Genomic DNA, 13,594 nt, shown 5'->3' with positions numbered 1-13,594 from the left:
ATAATTTCTTCAACTTTAGGCTATCACAATTGCAGTTTATGCCCTTTTTTTATTGTTTATTGCAACAACTTGGATTTCCTTTTTTGTTTAACTTTTAACCAATTAAATGTATAATACATTTAAGTTCATCTCCACATTGAGTGTTTTATAGTGTTTCCCTGTAGATAAAAAGTTGTGGTTACACTTTATTTTACAGTGCCATTGTTACATATGTTACATGAAATTACTTTAGTAATCAATATAAATTATGCATAATTACATGCAACTAAACCAAACCCTATAGTAAGTACAAGTAGTTACTTAATATTACTCAGTACTTAAATGTATAAGTACAGTTTAACAAAGGCACCTTAAAATAAAGTGTAACCCTTTATTTTAAGTTGTCATTGTTACAGTTTAATTATATTTAAGTACTGAGTAATATTAATGAACAACATGTACTTAGGATTAGACTTTGTTTGAGGGTTAGTGGCATGTAATTATGCATAATTTACTGTTATTACTATGGTAACTACATGTAACATAATGTAACACTGTAAAATAAAGTGTTACCAAAGTTGCTTTGCCTTTTACTAATCTTATAGTCTTAAAAGTTAGTCATCTGTTTTTAATTCTTTAAGACTAGTCCTAACTCTTTAAAAGTCTGTTACATAAAAGGTTAAAATGGAAAAGTAAGACTGATTACTTCTTCGGTCTAACTGCTATACAGTAGTTGGTCAATCTTAACATAAAGTGGCTAAGTTTAAGCAACCGTCCCCAGGTATTTTCGTTATCTGAATAAAGATAGATATTGAGTTGTGTCCAGCAGGGATCCAGACTGATTAAAGTGATCCGTGTGAAGAAACTCTCTTGGACAGAGATTTGGGGTCTGAACCCAGATTACAAGCGTTAGATTGATGCGTCTCCTCCCTCTGTTTCGCCTCACTGCTCACTAACTATCAGAATAAAACCCCCGGCCCGCTCCCAACCCCCTCCCGTGACCCGGACGGCCCGAGGTCAGCGGTAATTAGCAGTTTTTAAACGACAAACTGGGAAAGAGGAGACAAGCGGGCTGGTATCCGTGGAGCAGCTATTAAAATGGTAATGAGCCGATAGATTGTGCTTCAACAATCCCAGCAGTCTTCAGTCAGCCCGTTTGATTGTCCGTGAATATTCCCAGTGATCGGGATCATTGTAGAATGACAAACATGACGCACAGTATGCGGGGTGTGCAACACAATAGACGTTAGTGTCGACTGGTAATCAAGCCATAATGACTTTAAATGAGAGCTACTGGACGTGTGAAACACTCAGGGTCATTAGGAGTTAATGATGCACTCCAAAAAACATCTTTAAAATGCTATTTAAATGTGCAAATTAGCTGGAGAATTGTACTAAGCGTGGTTTATTAATTACACAACAGCCACTAGTAATCAGACATTATTAGCTTTTAAAATGAGATGTTTGGAGAGTTCATTGAAAACTGCTCCTGATGAATGAATTGAACATGCAAATGCAAATCCTTCGGAGATAAGTTTACACACGAAACACCAGTTACGTCATTTATTGGTACTTTTTTGGTAATTTCACGACTCACTAATTTACAGCGTAACTAGGACGTTGCATGCGCATTTCTTTTGCTTTTTATTTATAGTGAGGTGATATATCTTTTGGTTAGACTTTTTATTTAAAGTTCCCCTGTAGTCTATAATTTTATCCCTTAACTCACCTTTGATCACCAAAATTACATATTTAAATGTTATTTAGATTTTTTTTTTGTGTCATGCCTTAAAATAGCTTGCATGTAATTCGACACCCTTCCCTCATTTAGTATGAATATGCAAATGAGCCCCGCCTCCAAACAGCCTAAACTTCTAAAACAAGGCAAAATTTGGGCTGTCAATGAAAATTTAATCGACGTCTAAACCATATCCCAAGAATAGACTTGTCGGTTAATTTCATTTCTTTGTCATCTTATTGATGACTAGTCTATTCTTGGGCTATGGTTTAGACGTCGATTAAATTTTCACTGACAGCCCAAATTTTGCCTTGTTTTAGACGTCTGGGCTGTGATTGGACGGCTATTAGACTTCTTTTAAACGCAAAATTGCTTGCTGGATTGCCTCATTTAGTATGCGCGGTTCTATGTATATGCAAATGAGCCCCGCCTCCACTCACTCACAGCAGCTCAGAGATCCACTCGACCAACTTACTGAGGTAACCGCTGCACAATGCTATCGCTCTTCACAACGTCGGACACATAACGGTAATTGATATGATTAGCCTTTTCTTGACTATGTTATCAAACAGCTAATAATGTGTTGCTAATGTTACACAAACCATGTTCCCGTTCGCCCTCTCAGTCTGCCTTGAAAAGGCATATAGTTCATCGTAATATACATCATACACTCGCTATATTGCTAAATCTACCCGATTTTTCCTATCAACACAAAAATATACCAGGATAACCTGGCTTTTCTCGAGACTCCTCTGCTAGTTCACTGTTAATGATATGCTAAAACCCACTCTATATCACCCATGCTAAAATGTAACTCGACACCCTTGCCTCATTTAGTATTCGTGGTTCTATGAATATGCAAATGAGCCCCGCCTCCTCTCACTCACTCACTCAGCTCCACTGGTTGACGATCACACGTTGATCTGATTGGTTACAAGGTAGTTTGTGACGTCAGAAACACCAGCGATTTCATTCTGTGTGTTTGAGACTGTCTTTGGTTCACTGCAGTTTTAAGGAGAAAATACTCAGCAATGCTGTCGACTTATGAATTTACACATGGTTTGTCTTAAAGCATATTAAAAAACACCACATATACACATAAACAACATTAAAAGCTTGATTTTCACCACAGGGGACTTGGTAAACACCGGTCTGTGGTATGTCTTCATTCATGTGTAGCAGCTGCCATGGACGTAATCCAAGTCAAAACAGAAGGAGCATTTGAATCAACGAGATAAAAAACAACTGTTTGCATTGTGTCTAATGAAATATGTGTGTGTGTGTGTGTGTCGGAAGGAGCAGTGTGTGTACAAGCTGTAGCAGTGTAAAACTCTCCTGTTTAATTAGCACGGTGTCCGAGAAGCTTAACCATGGTGACACTTGCTCTGAGGTTGTCATGGACAGAAACTCTGAAGCTTATTTACTTGCCTTTGTTAATTAAATAGGGAGACTGATGGTGTAGACTGTTGAATTATAACAAAAAATTGCTCTTTTATAACTCACTTAAAGGATTTGTTCACCCAAAACTGAAAATGATGTCATTAATAACTCACCCTCGTGTCGTTCCAAACCCGTTAGACCTTCGTTCATCTTCAGAACACTATTTACGATGTTTTTTGATGAAATCTGAGAGCTTTCTGTCCCGACAGCAATTTAATCACCACTTTCAAGGTCCAGAAAGGTAGTAAAGACGACGTTAAAATAGTCCATGTGACTCCAGTGATTCAACCTTAATGTTATGAAGTGACGAGAACAAACAAAAATTATGACTTTAGGGATGCACGATATATCGGCCACCATATCGGTATCGGCCGATATATGTTCATTTTTAATGTTATCGATATCGGCCCGATAAGAAAATTTGGCCAATATATTCAAACCGATAAATAATGTATTATTTCCTTCAGCTGAGACACTTCAGATACGCACTGTTCAACATGATGGTTTTGAATTGCTTGAAATATGATTGTAATCACTTCAAAAATGGAAAATACAGTCAAGTGCAACATGTGCTGTCATATCAGCTGCATAAAATTATAATGAGAACATCATTATGATTGTGTGTTTGGGACGTGGATTTTAATGGTGAGCCTGTTTTTGTAATCAGGCTCTCAGAAATTATATAAAAATTTGGATTTAGATTTATTGGCCAATATATCGGTTATTAGCTTTCAAATATAAAGAATTATCGGTATCGGACAGAATGTTCATATTGGTGCATCCCTTAAACGACTTAGTTAAAAATAACGACATGGTTAGGCGTAAACAACGTAGGAGACGGACACAGACGAGAAGAAATTGTTGAATAAAGTCATTATTTTTGTTTGTTTTTTTGCACACAAAAAGCATTCTCGAACAACTGGAGTCACATGGACTATTTTAACGATGACTATTTTATCGATGTCTTTACTACCTTTCTGGGCCTTGAAAGTTGCAGTGACGTTGCTGTCTATGGAGGGACAGAAAGCTCTCGGATTTAAAGGGGTGGTTGATTATGATTGTACTCTTCTAACTTTAGTTAGTGTGTAATGTTGCTGTTTGATCATAAACAACATCTACAAAGTTACAACACTCAAAGTTCAAAGCAAAGGGAGATATTTGCTTTTAAAGAAATCGCTTTTTAAGGACTACAACAAACGACTGGTAGAGACTACACCACATTCCTCCCGGGTTAGTGACATCACCAACCCTAGAATTTACATAAACCCCGTCCCCGGAACATGATTTATAGATTATCAAGACAGGATATGCTAATCAATAACTAGAAGATAACTACACATCAGCTACATAAATTCATCAACTAACCATTCAGAAATGTACATGTTGTCACTTCTTCTTGAGTCTCTCCATCTTTCTGACTTTTTAAATGTTCAGTGCGTGTGTGTGTGAGGTAAAAGGACACAAGCTGTTGAAGCTCCGCCCCCTGTGCCGGGAGCAGCAGCTCATTTGCATTTAAAGGGACAGACACAAAAACTGTGTGTTTTTGCTCACCCTCAAAAAGTGACAATTTTAACATGCTATATAACAATATCTGTGGGGTATTTTGAGCTAAAACTTCACATACACATTCTGGGGACATCAGAGACTTATTTTACATCTTGTGAAAAGATGTACAACATCTTCATTTGTGTTCCGAAGATGAACGAAGGTCTAACGGGTTTGGAATGAAAAGGTTCTATGGATGTTAAAGGTTCTTCATGGAACCATTGATTCAAAAAAAAGAACCTTTATTTTTAAGAGTGTGGGAGAAATAATAATAGAGACAACTAATTAAGCCATTGTGTCAGTGTTGTTTATGAAAAACAATTAGGATATTAATGAGATATTGCAACTAACAAATCAATCAGACAAGCAGTCAGCAAATCTAATCAATTAATTTGTTCAAATCAACCAATTAAACAAGCCAATGTCAGTAGCTTTGACAAATGTCTCCTCGAACACATCATAAATCTGAGCTTGTTGGAGAGTTAACCCCCCTCAACCCATAGATATCTTTAGACCTATAAGCCTCCAGTGTGTGTGTGTGTGTGTGTGTGTGTGTGTGTGTGTGTGTGTGTGTGTGTGTGTGTGTGTGTGTGTGTGGTTGTTTGTGTTGTGGTTGCATTAGAGTGCTTGTCAGAAATATAGTTGTTTTCTGGGAAGGCTGCCGGGCTGCTTGTGGGTTCATGCGTCTCAGAGCAACAAAACCACAACATATCTCTCTCTCTCTCTCTCTCTCTCTCTCTCTCTCTCTCTCTCTCTCTCTCTCGCTCTCTCAGTTTTTTCTTAGACATTAGTGGAATGTTCCTGTGTGTTTGAAACTCGGCTGCTGCTTTGATTCTGGCTAGTCGCGTGGTTTGTGCGGTCTGTGTGTGTGAAGCTGAAGTTTGCCAAGCAACAAACTACTCATCATTTAAAGTAGCTGAACTACAGTCAAGCGGCTCTTTTAGCACTAAAAGCTCTTCAAAAAAACGAGTATAACACAGTGAGACTATTTAAAGGGCCAGTGTCTGTTTAAATGAGGCAAATTTAAGTAAATGCAAGAATTGAAGTTTTGACAACATATGTATTTGCATTGCTTTAAAGGAACACTCCACCGTTTTTTTAAATAGGGCTTATTCACCTTCTTTCCTAGATTTAGATAGGTGGGCAAATGCATTTTTATCTCTGCGCCCAAGTAGCAGTGCTTCGCCTGTGCTTCCCCCTAATATAGTCCCAAGGTCAATATCTGCCTAGGAAATCGCCTAGTGTTAATCTGCATCGCTATTTGTACTCGTTGTGAATACGCAGGCCACAGGAAGTAATTAGATTTGTTTAGTTTTTTTTATGTTTTGATCACTTTTACTCAGGACATGCTAGCTGGCAACAAAGGATTCCATTCATTATGCTAAGCTAAGCTAGCTGTCAAATTAAAACATTGCATGCACTGAGACAAAAATGCATTTGCCCACCTATCTTAATGTAGGAAACAAGGTGAATAAGCCCTATTTCAAAAAATGGTGGTTCCTTTAATGCATCAAATAAGTTAAGCAATTTTCAACTCTTTTCAAATTTTTTTATGTCATTTTAATGTAATTTAAGTTGACATCCAAGTTCATTGTACTTAAAATTTAAAGCTTTTTTTTTTGTTGTTTTTTTGTTGTTGTCATTTTACCCTAATTCTGCAGTCGGAAACAGTATTTACCTGATTAAAAATGACACAGCTCTCTCTACTTTCCTCTCTATCTCCACTGACCTACAAGTAAAGGCTAAATAAAAGGACGTAGATGCGCCAGAAAAGGCTGCTTGTGCTTGAATGCACATGAAAAAATGATGGCGTTAAACTGACAGAAATGTATTTAGGCTTCTCGTGGGTTTTCGTGCATGAGAAAATAAAAGGATGAAGATCTTAAAATAGATAAAATACAGTTTAGTTGGGTTCAGAACCATGGCAAGCAGCATTTTACTAAATATTTTGCTATGGACAAATGATTTATTTGATTCAGTTCATTCATGTGAATCATCCGAACGAACTGATTCACAATGACTTCACAAACGTATTAGGAAAGTGTGTTGAGTTTTGCCTTTGCATGCTTGTGCACTGTACAATCTACACTACTCTATACTACTCTACTCTAACTAAATACTTTTGAGTTGGTTGTTCACACTATATAATGATGTGATGGTTGTGCCGAGTGCAAATTCCACCCCGTCACTGGGGCGTTATACATGCGGCCATATCTCAAAATACACACTGTGTGTGTGTGTGTGTGTAGACGTCTGAACTGCTGTGTGCAGTCATGTGTGTGTGCATGCTATTGTGTGCAGCTCTGTTGTTATTCAGTGTGTGGGAGAGTGCTTGTGTTGTAGTGTGTGTGTGTGTAATGTGCCCTCTGTGTATGTTGTGTGTCCGTGTGTGTTATGGTCAGTATGTTCTCTAGCAGGACAATGGAGACAGGAAATGTCTCTGTGGCGATGGGAAGGGTGTAATGCAGATGTGTGTGTGTGTGTGTGTGTGTGTGTGTACGTGAATGTGTGTGTGGTCTCTGATTCTATCAGTAGGAAATCCTCCACTATATACAGTATGGGTCAGTAAGAACATGGATTGCTGTTAATTTCCTCTACTGGTGGCTTTGTTTGTTTATCAGACTTAATTAGGAGACCTTTCATCTAAATTTCATCAAACAGCAGGAGGTCCATTTAACTGTCCTAATGTGCATATACAATAAGACAAAAATTAAACTTGAAAAAAAAAAACCCTGTGACCCTGGACCACAAAACCAGTCACATGGGTCATTTTTCGGAAATTGAGATTTCTACATCATATGAAAGCTGAATAAATAAGCTTTCCATTGATGTGTGGTTTGTTATGATAGGACAATATTTGGTCGAGATACAACTATTGTAAATCTGGAATCTGAGGGAGCAGAAAAATCGAAACATTGAGAAAATCTCCTTTAAAGTTGTTCATTTATGTTGGCGATTGTGCAGCATTCACTCACACACATACATGCGTTATATATTTACGGTAGGAAATTTACAAAATATCTTCATGGAACATGATCTTTACTTAATATCCTCATGATTTTTGGCATAAAAGAAAAATCGATAATTTTGACCCATACAATGTGTTGTTGGGTATTGCCACAGATATACCCGTGTGACTCGTGATTCAGTCATTTTTATTTTTATTCATTTTTAATAAAGTTTTATGAATTTAACAGCTCATAAACATACTTTATCACTAGAAAAATCTGAAATAACCCATTAAACATTAAAGTATTATGTGATAATGTAAGACATTTCTCCTTATATAGACATTTTTTGCCATAAAGGATTCTTTAGAATTGAGTCAAGAACCCTAGATTATGAAGACACACATTTTATCCTTTGAAATAATGGATTGAATAATCAAACAATTTACAGCATTTGCTAACTTGTGGTGAGAAACACAATCCCACAATGCAATGCGCTCAAAATGACATTCCATTGACAGCCTGACTGATAAATATCAACCACAATGTGCTTTTTGAGTCATTTATTTGTCAGACTGCAAAAAAGAAAAAAAATTAACACAATTTGATTGTGTTTTATTTCTGAGGTTATAATTGCTGAAATAAAAATGCCCCAAACTGTGGTCATGTGACCATGACAGCGTAGATTACAACATTTAGAGTAAAAAGGTGCGTTCCACTTAAATCTAGTCAAACAAAACTGGACAAACCTTGTGAAAATGATAAACAGGTTTTCAGACGTTGCCTCTCAAGCTCAAGAAACGTCACTCATGTTAACTCCCTCAGGACGCCATTATGAACTTAAAGTCGGCGTCAGAGGCCCGAGAGAACGAGGTAAACACCTGTTTATATACACCGAGCGTTGTGATTGGTCAGAACACATGAATATGCCCCGCCCCCAAATTTTACAGTCCGAAAAGAATTAGAACATGCAAAAATGATCCTCATGGAATAAAGTCCCTGTGAATGTATTATGTTTTGAGGGGCCTAAACGCACAAACACACACACACACACACACACACTTTATGTTTTAGACGGTCCTCAGTGTTTAGACTTCAGTACAAATGACTGTAAACGGCTTAATGAAACATTCACACACACGCAGATCTGATGACTGTCACTTCTCTGACCCGATGACGAGTTTATAGTCATGTGTTTCACACAAATGGATCCACTAAATTCAAAGGACACACTAACTGTGAAGCTAAGATGTGTGTGTTCTGGCTGGAAGTCAAAGTAAGTGTGTGTGTGTGTGTGTGTGTGTTTGTGTGTGAATGGTTTGGCTGATATAATCAACTTATTCATGTACTGTAGTTGAGTCTGCGACTGCGAGCCACTCCCACACATCTGTCTCTCTCTCTTACACACACACACACACACACACACACACACACACACACACACACACACACACACACACAGCCGGATTTCTGTATTTCCTGTCTTTGTGTGAAGGCTACAGACATAGCAATTCAACACACACACACACACACACACACACACACACACACACACACACACACACACACACACAGGACAGGAAAAATGAAAAATGTCCAGAAACAGAGGAAATGTCCAGGGTCAAACTCACTGTGTAAATGTCTGTCTGTAAAGCAACGTTCGTGAACAGTCTGATATGTTTCGATGGAACTCTTCAGTGTTTGCTAAGGAATGATGCACTGCTTTTCTGTCAATCAAACTCCACACCGTATTTGAATAAACAAAAAAAGTAACACAAAAGGAAGCACAGGTACAAACACAAAAGATAAACTCAAGAAAGTGCCAGAACAAAAAGTTGCACAAAAATAACAACTAAAGTAACAGATATTTATGCGAATATCAAAAACAACAAATTACACGAAAATAACTAAAGCTAAAAACACAAAAATAACTAATAGAGCACAAAGAATCACAATAAAATATAACTAAAACAGGCATAACATACACACAATTGCACGAAAGTAGCAAAAAATCTACTCAAAAAGTAAAATGTAGAAAGTTATACAACAAAATATGATTCAAACAACCAAAATAATGTCTCACGCACAAATCTATGTATTATCGTCTTGTTTTCCAGGACTAATATCTAACATTCTTACATCAAGATGCATTTACAGTTTTTTACGATTGCTATGACAGATTTTTCAATACATTTAACAATTTTCCAAAACTCTTAACACAGTTAGCACTACATCTGTCTGTGTAAGCTATACTATTAACACATTTCTTGTTGCTTTAACACAAAATGCATACAATTAACACAAATTTAAAATGCTTGAACTTCTTTTACACACAAGCTCAAACAAGACCAAAACAATGGATTTTTACTGCCAAATTTACCAATGCTTTAACACTGTATGTCAGAACAGATAACACCATGTTCTAAACCTAACCTTACAGGCTAAAGTCAAGGTAAACAGCTGTTTATATTGTGAATTGAAACACAAATATATCCCCTGTATTTTATTCTATTCTTACTGAGAAACAGCTGATTGAATTATGGAAATAGAAGATGACTCTTTTTAAAAAAAAAAATATTTTTTAATTCTTCTGGTGCTTTTTCTGTTCGTATATTTTGTATTTTCACATTATTCCATTGCTAGTGAGAAACAGCTGATTGAAGTTATGCAAATATGGGACAATGTGGCATTCCACCATTCCCGTCACAGCCAGGTTTGACGCCCATCAGAGGATGATGTCCATTTTCCTTGCCCCTTACTTCCCTTTCCTCAACCCCATTGAGGAGTTTTCTCAGCCTGGAGATGAAAGGTTTTTGACCATAGTCCACAGGACCAAATGTCCCTCCTGTATGCAAAAGATGCTGTATACCAAGACATCACAGCTGAACACTGCCAGGATAAGGCATGCCAAAAGATTCTTCCCAAGATGCCTTGCCAGGGAAGATATCAGGTGTGATGTGGATGAGAACGTGGACAAATGCAGAAGACCGGGCAGATTAGAAGATGGCTTTTTCTGTTTGTATATTTTGTATTTTCACATACAGTAATACTGTAAATGGCAGCTATATGCATATTTTTGTTATCTTGCAGAAATGTCCTGTTGCAAATAAAGCTGTTACTGCAGCAATTCTGTCTCTGTCTTCTTTTTTTCATAAACCATACATTCTATAAAGCTACTCTAAGAAGGGTCATTTATTTTGTTGTATTGAATTTCTGCTGCTGCTGCAAAAAAAACAACAACAACAAAATGCATGCATTTACATTACAAACAAAACAAAAATGTAGAGAGACTTAAAAAAAAAAAAAAAAAAACTGCAGTGCAAAACACAATCTATGATCGGTACAATACAGTATACTGTCTGTTGTATAAGGGCAGAACTGACACATATAAAATAATGCAGTTTCTGTAATTTCAGCTGATGATAGTGTTTTTTTTGTCATTGTGTTATGATTGACTAAATGTTCCTGTTGGAAGAGAACATGTGTTAGTGCTTTGAATAATTATTTGATTTTGAAACATGTTTGCAGTGTTTTGTTAGACATAGTGTATTGTGTTAGTGTATTATTGTATTTTGAAAATTAGTTTTGGAGTTTAGTTTACAATGTGTGATTTTGAGCATGAAATTAACCGTTTTGCCAATTGTGTGTTTTAGGTGTGTTGGTGCGTTAAGAGTTTAGGAAACTTGTTAAATGTATTGAAAAAACTGTCATAGCAATTGTAAAAAACTGTAAATGAGTAGCAAAATGGCTTCAGATAATCTTGATTACTGAAAATATTATCGAAAGTAATATAATTTTGTTTCATTATCACTTCCTTATTAGTTTACATGCACTTAACATGATGTGTGAATGAGTGTGTAGGAAGTTTGCTCAGCATCATCATTAAACAGTGAGAATATGAACTCTTGAGTATATTTAACTGGAATAGCGTGTGTGTGTGTGTGTGTGTGTGTGTGTGTGTGTGTGTGTGTGTGTGTGTGTGTGTGTGTGTGTGTGTGTGTGGGGGGCGGTCGCTGCGGTTGTGTTTGTTTTGATGATCAGCCATCGTACAGCAGTATTCTGTAGAACGCCATAATAAACTAATTACACATACACACACTGCCAACAGATCTGCACACTCGTCCAGAAATAACATCAGCTTCCTCACTGACACACTACATTACCACCCAAGAGCCACAACACACACGCACACGCACACACATGCACACGCACACACTCACACACATGCACACGTACACACTCACACACATGCACACGTACACACGCACACACATGCACACGTACACACTCACACACATGCACACGTACACACTCACACACATGCACACGTACACACTCACACACATGCACACGCACACACTCACACACATGCACACGTACACACTCACACGGACGCTCTCACACACACACACACGCACGCACACACACTCTCATACACACGTACACACACAGACACTCACACACACACACACACGCACACGCACACACATGCACACGTACACACTCACACGGACGCTCTCACACACACACACACACACACACACACACTCTCATACACACGTACACACACAGACACTCACACACACACACACACACACACACACACACACACACACACACACACACACACACACACACACACACACACACACACACACAGACACCCACATACACACACACACACACACACACACACACACACACACACACACACACACACACACACACAGAGTGTGTGAGAGAGAGAAAGGGAGATTGTGTCTTTGCTCTGTAACCAGTTGAGATCATTGCAATTAAGCCTGATTATAATGATTACACAAAATTACTAATAAAAGCTGTAAATGTATTTGTGTGCATGAGGTTTTTGTGTGTCCAGCCCTAAAGGCATCACAGAACCCCTACACACACACACACACACACACACACACACACACACACACACACGCAAAGTAGTACTGCTAGAATTACATTGGAGAGAAACAGACCATTCACTTGACTGAGATTCATTTCAGTCTCATTCAGATAATTGCACATGATTACACACACACACACACACACACACACACACACACACACACACACACACACACACACACACACACACACACACACACACACACACACACACACACACACACAGGAAAACTTGAGATGTTTATAGACCTGTGTTACATTTAATTACAACAACTACATCAGCCTTTATTGGTCGTGTTGGAATTTAAAGACACACACACACAGTTAAGCTTGAATTACAGGGGAAATCTCTCCGTTACACACATGCACTTTGTGTGTGTGTGTGTGTGTGTGTGTGTGTGTGTGTGTGTGTGTGTGTGTAAAGGCCCCTCAGGACTGTTAGTCTTTGCAGTGTGTCTCTGCACATTGTTTTGTAGAATAACACACAATCAGCTGTGTTACATCCATGCAATGGACAGTCTGTTTATTCTGTTTCATTTCCTAAAGTTTCCGTTTCCATATTTCACGTCCCATCTTTATGGCCTACGAGTCAAACCTGTGTGATATATATTATTATACATGTGACCTCATGAAAACGCCAAGAAAGACTCACAATGAATACAGGATCATGACATCATCCAACCGGAAGCACATGAACATCTGGAGCCTGATGTGTAAATGCGGTTCGACATAAAATGTACACGTTAACCACTGTATGCTGTCACACTACAGGGGTAAGTTGTCACAATAGAAACACCCTATTATAGGCTAAGCTTTTCTGCGAAATTACTAAACGATTCATTAAAATAGCAAAAATCAAACCATATTTTTCAGTACACAACTACATTTGGTCAGTATTGTGGGCATTTAAAACATGTTAGCCTACCATATGAGTGAATAACTATATGATTTCCACCACAAATTATGGTTTGGTAAATCCTGACATCTATGACATAAAAAGTCAACATTATGACATAAAAAGTCGAAATTA

This window comes from Leuciscus leuciscus (assembly GCF_965113295.1).
Source record: "Leuciscus leuciscus genome assembly, chromosome: 9".
NCBI classification, from domain to species: Eukaryota; Metazoa; Chordata; class Actinopteri; order Cypriniformes; family Leuciscidae; genus Leuciscus; species Leuciscus leuciscus.
The sequence above is the reverse complement of the archived record's forward strand: the minus strand, read 5'-3'. Positions refer to the sequence as shown.